The 5,765-nt window shown below is 45.0% G+C and overlaps 1 long non-coding RNA gene across 1 annotated transcript; it reads left to right on the top strand.

Annotated features, from left to right (window-relative positions):
- Nucleotides 1-1,446: 1,446 nt before the first annotated feature.
- On the top strand, nucleotides 1,447-2,419 carry LOC112078156 (uncharacterized). The gene is made up of 3 exons (XR_002895609.2): nucleotides 1,447-1,475; nucleotides 1,585-1,665; nucleotides 2,241-2,419. It is a non-coding gene; the product is annotated as an uncharacterized lncRNA (long non-coding RNA).
- Nucleotides 2,420-5,765: the final 3,346 nt, after the last annotated feature.

Genomic DNA, 5,765 nt, shown 5'->3' with positions numbered 1-5,765 from the left:
CAGGTAGTCTATAGGTCTACTACTATGTGTAACCAGGTAGTCTATAGATCTACTTCTATGTGTAATCAGGTAGTCTATAGGTCTACTTCTATATGTAATCAGGCCAGGTAGTCTATAGGTCTACTTCTATGTGTAATCAGGCCAGGTAGTCTATAGACCTACTTCTATGTGTAATCAGGTAGTCTATAGGTCTACTTCTATGTGTAGAGTAATCAGTGTGAATCAGTAAGATCACCATGCGCAATGCCAAGCATCGGCTAGAGTAGTGTAAAGCTCACCGCCATTGGACTCTAGAGCAGTGGAAACGCGTTTTCTGGAGTGATGAATCACGGTTCACCATCCGGCAGTCCGACGGACGAATATGGGTTTGGCAGAAGCCAGGAGAACGCTACCTGCCCCAATACATAGTGCCAACTGTAAAGTTTGGTGGAGGAGGAATAATGGTCTGGGGCTGTTTTTTATGGTTCGGACCCCTTAGTTCCAGTGAAGGGAAATCTTAACACTACAGAATACAATGACATTCTAGACGATTCTGTGCTTCCAACTTTGTGGCAAAAGTTTAGGGAATGTCCTTTCCTGTTTCAGCTTGACAATGCCACCTTGCACAAAGCGAGGTCCGTACAGAAATGGTTTGTCGAGATGTGGAAGAACTTGACTGGCCTGCACAGAGCCCTGACCTCAACCCCATCGAACACCTTTGGGATGAATTGGAACACCGACTGCGAGCCAGACCTAATCGCCCAACATCAGTGTCCGACCTCACTAATGCTTGTGACTGAATGGAAGCAAATCCCCGCAGCAATGTTCCAACATCTAGTGGAAAGCCTTCCCAGAAGAGTGGAGTCTGTTATAGCAGCAGAAGGGGGACCAACTCCATATTAATGACTTCCCAGAAGAGTGGAGTCTGTTATAGCAGCAAATGGGGGACCAACTCCATATTAATGACTTCCCAGAAGAGTGGAGTCTGTTATAGGCAGCAAATGGGGAGCAACTCTATTTAATGACTTCCCGAAGAGTGGAGTCTGTTATAGCAGCAAATGGGGGACCAACTCCATATTAATGACTTCCCAGAAGAGTGGAGCTGTTATAGCAGCAAATGGGGGACCAACTCCATATTACACTTAGCAGGGGTCCACAATACGACTTCAAAAATCTTGGTCGACCAACAGTCCAAAAAAAATCGACCTGTCCACTAATTGGGGTCAGCCATTGTTTACGTTTGTTTACCAACATTGGAGTGAAACAAGCTTATATTTTGGGTTCTGATGCCGTACGACAGTTAAAATCATGAGGCATTTATAAGTAATATTCTCAAGAATCAATGTTTTACATTTCAATCATTTTAAGAAGTCAAAACATGGCTGAAGCAACTGAAGATAGGCCTATTTAACAGTGGCGTGTGTGTGTTCCTACAGGACGTACAGGGACTCTGGTGTGTACTGGCTTTTGACAGTGACCAGTTTGAGAGTGCTCAGGTAGGCAATAGCTGAAATTGTTCAGGTATTTCAGCGTGACACAAACAGTTTAACACAAAAAAGCACCACTCCCAGAGCTCCAGGAATAACATGGTTTATATACCTACAGGACAGCTTGGACTACTTCGGGGAGAGGAGAACCGATAAGAGCCGCAGCTCCAAGTTCCAGGGAGTGGAGACCCCGTCTCAGGTACACGGATATATGACTTAACTCACGCTTAGTGTCTGGTACATTGGGGCGCGTTTACACAGGCAGCCCAATTCTGATCTTTGTGAGGGAACATAAAAGATGACAAATTAGTGAAAACAAGATCAGAATTGGGCTGCCTGTGTAAAACACAGTTATAGACATAAAAGGTGGCGCATAGTGTTACTCAACAAGGCCACAGGTAACATTTGGGTCCAAAACCTGGGCCATGCAATGTTTGATAAGGCAGTTTCATGGCGCCGATCTACTTTGGCACCTTACCTGCTAGCCCGGCCTGAAGAGCGGTGGCCTCGGGCTAGCCCGGCTGAAGAGCGGTGGCCTCGGGCTAGCCGCGGCCTGAAGAGCGGTGGCCTCGGGCTAGCCCGGCCTGAAGAGCGGTGGCCTCGGGCTAGCCCGGCCTGAAGAGCGGTGGCCTCGGGCTAGCCCGGCCTGAAGAGCGGTGGCCTCCGGGCTAAGCCCGGCCCGTGTCTCCGGTGTGTGTGTGCATTTTTGGTTTGTGTTTGTGTGTGTGTGTTACAGAGAAGGTAGATGGGTTACTATGAGGTGATGACGTACAGAGCAGGTACGTGGGTTACTATGAGGTGATGATGACGATGGTGCGTGTGTGTGTGTGTTACAGAGCAGGTCGTGGGTTACTATGAAGTGATGAAGACTAAGTTCAACCGACAACTTCCTCCAGAACAGAGCCTGAAGATCAAGAGCATCCCGCATCAACTCCATAGCAGGTTTGATTGAATATCTGGCCACTATAATACATCAACTCCATAGCAGGTTTGATTGAATATCTGTCCACTATATATCAAATGTATTTATAAAGCCCTTCGTACATCAGCTGATATCTCAAAGTGCTGTACAGAAACCCAGCCTAAACCCCAAACAGCCAACAATGCAGGTGTAGAAGCACGGTGGCTAGGAAAAACTACCTAGAAAGCCCAGAACCTAGGAAGAAACCTAGAGAGAGGAACCAGGCTATGAGGGGTGGCCAGTCCTCTTCTGGCTGTGCCGGGTGGAGATCCACTCCATAGCAGGTTTGATTGAATATCTGTCCACTATAATAACATTCACTCCATAGCAGCTTTTGATTATTTGATCAAAACGGCTCCACCATAAAACATTATTGAGGATAAAACACAATTTAGCCCATTGTTGTCCTCTGAAAAGAGATAATACACTGTTTTGATTGGGCAATGCATATTAACATACATTTTTGTCCCCGCGTCATTTCTCCATCAATACTCCATATTTTGGAGTGAAATTTGTCACACCAGCTGAGAACGTAATTCCCTAAAGGACCAGCAGATGGCGCTGCTGTCCACTTGCTAGTATACAAGTGGGGGGAATAATATTTAGCATGTCCTATAGGGACTTTATGAAGTAACGGTGGCGTTTCTTGGGAGGTTATCTACAGTGACACCAGAATCACAGAGAAAATATTTTAAAATACTTCCCATTGGAATATTTGAGAAAGGTGTTGTTGATTTTGAATTAATTATTATTTTCTCTGCTATCTTTTTAAAAAATTAAGGAAAGCTACTTACATGGGGGGGACGGGGACGCAAATGCTAACGGCTAATACTTCCTTTTTGTTGAAGAAGAAACAGAAAAGTGAGAATCTAACTGCTCTTGAAATGTATTCGATCTACAGTAATGTTTGGGGCTGTGACGTTCATTCTCTTGTCTTGACAACATGGCACCGTTAGCAACCAGTAGCTAGTTATTAGCTAGCTAGCTACATAATGTTTTATCCCAACAACATTGTTATATTTTTCTGTTGTCATCCATATCTAAGCCATATTCAAACTTGAATTCAAGCTAGATAGCATCATTGAAATGGCATCATCGTTTCGTTATTTGATGTTGTAACAGAGCCTTCAGAAAGTATTCACACCCTTTGACTTTTCCTACATTTTGTGAATTTAAAATTGATTAAATTGAGATTTTGTGTCACTGACCTACAATCAATCCCCCATAATGTCAGTGTTGTTATTTTTTTACAAATGAAAAGCTGAAATGTCTTGAGTCAATAAGTATTCAACCCATTTTGTTATTGCAAGCCTAAAAACGAACAATGGAACAAAAATTGCTTAATTAACAAGTCACGTGGACTGTTCTTAACATGATTTTTGAATGATTACCTAATTTCTGTTCCACACACACAGACAATTGTCTGTAAGGTCCCTCAGTCGAGCAGTGAATTTCAAGCACAGATTCAACCACAGACCAGGAAGGTTTTCTTAATGGAGCTAAGCACAGGCAAAATCCTAGAGGGAAAAACTGGTTGTCTGCAAATTCACCTTTCAGCAGGACAATAACCTTAAAACACAAGGACAAATATACACTGGAGTTGCTTACCAAGATGACATTGAATGTTCCTGAGTGGCCTAGTTAAAGTTTTGACTTCAATCTGCTTGAAAATCTATGGCAAGACTTGAAAATGGCTGTCTAGCAATGATCAACAACCAACTTGACAGAGCTTGACATTTCTTTTCAAGAATAATGTGCAAATATTGTACAATCCAGGTATGCAACGCTCTTAGACTGACCCAGAAAGACTCACAGCTCTTAGAGACTGACCCAGAAAGACTCACAGCTCTTAGAGACTGACCCAGAAAGACTCACCGCTCTTAGAGACTGACCCAGAAAGACTCACAGCTCTTAGACTGACCCAGAAAGACTCACAGCTCTTAGAGACTGACCCAGAAAGACTCACCGCTGGAGACTGAACCAGCAGACTTTCACCGCTGGGAGACTGACCAAAAGGACTCACACCGCTGAAGACCTACCCAGAAAAGACTCACCGCTGAAGACCTGAACCCGAAAGTCCTCACCCCGCTTGAGGACTGACCCCAGAAAGACTCACCGCTGGAGACTGACCCAGAAGTTCTCACCGCTGGAAGACTGACCCGAAACTCACACGCTGGAGACTGACCCAGAAAGAACTCAAGCCGCTGAGGCTGACCCCAAAAGACCTCACCGCTGAGGCTGACCCAGAAGACACCGCTGAGGGACTGACCCGAAAGACTTCACGCTGAGGACTGAACCAGAAAGACTCCCAAACCGCTGAGGAAAACTGAACCCGAAAGACTCCCGCTGAGGACTGACCCAGAAAGCTTCACCGGAGGATCGGACCCAGAAAAGACTCAACCCTTGAAAGCTGACCCAAGAAAGACGTCTCACCGCTTTAGAGACTGACCCCAGAAAGCCTCACCGCGAGATCACCTTGAACAGACGCGGGACTTCGAGCCCAGAAAGACCTCACGCCTGGAGGACTGACCCGAGAAAAGAACTCAACCGCTGGGGCTGACCCAGCAGAACTCACCGCTTGAGGACCTGAACCCAGAAAACTCACCGCTGAAAGGACTGAACCCAGAAAGACTCCGCTGAGGGACTGAACCCAGAAAGACTCACGCTGAGGACTGACCCGAAAGACTCCACGTGAAGACTGACCCAAAAAGACTCACCGCTTGGAAGAACGACCCCAGAAAGAGCTCACCGCTGAAGAGCTGAACCAGAAACGACTTCACCGCTGAGACCTGACCCCGGAAAGAGTCAACCGCTGAGGACTTGACCCAGGAAAGAGTCACCCGCTGAGGACTGAACCCAGAAAGACTTCACCACGAAATTCACTGGTCAGAAGGTGATTCTAACCAAGTATTGAACTCGGCGTGTTGAATATTATTTTTTATTTTTTTTCCATACATTTTTATACAAATTTTAGAATTTTTTTTTTCCCCAAACTTTGATGATAGAGTGGTTTTGTGGGTAGATTCGTTTGACAAATTAACATTTAGAATCCATTTTAATCCACTTTTGTAACACAACAAATGTTGAAAGTCCCGGAGGGGTTGTTATATTTACGGACGTCACTATACTTTAATTTGAACATGGATCAACAAGACAACATGACTCCTTCTTCCTTCCCATCTTCTTTCTTTTAATAATTTTGCCATGTACTCGAATCATATGATTATTATAGTTATCTTCCATTTGGCCCACGAGGCTGTAACTAGGAGCTGTCTGGTCAGAATCCAGTGGAAAGTCACCTCTCCTCCTCCTGGAATAAGGGATTAAAGTGATTCCAC

Source organism: Salvelinus sp. IW2-2015, unplaced genomic scaffold (assembly GCF_002910315.2).
Source record: "Salvelinus sp. IW2-2015 unplaced genomic scaffold, ASM291031v2 Un_scaffold5324, whole genome shotgun sequence".
Classification (NCBI taxonomy): Eukaryota; Metazoa; Chordata; class Actinopteri; order Salmoniformes; family Salmonidae; genus Salvelinus; species Salvelinus sp. IW2-2015.
Note: the sequence above shows the minus strand (reverse complement) of the source record. Positions and strands in the feature narration are given on the sequence as shown.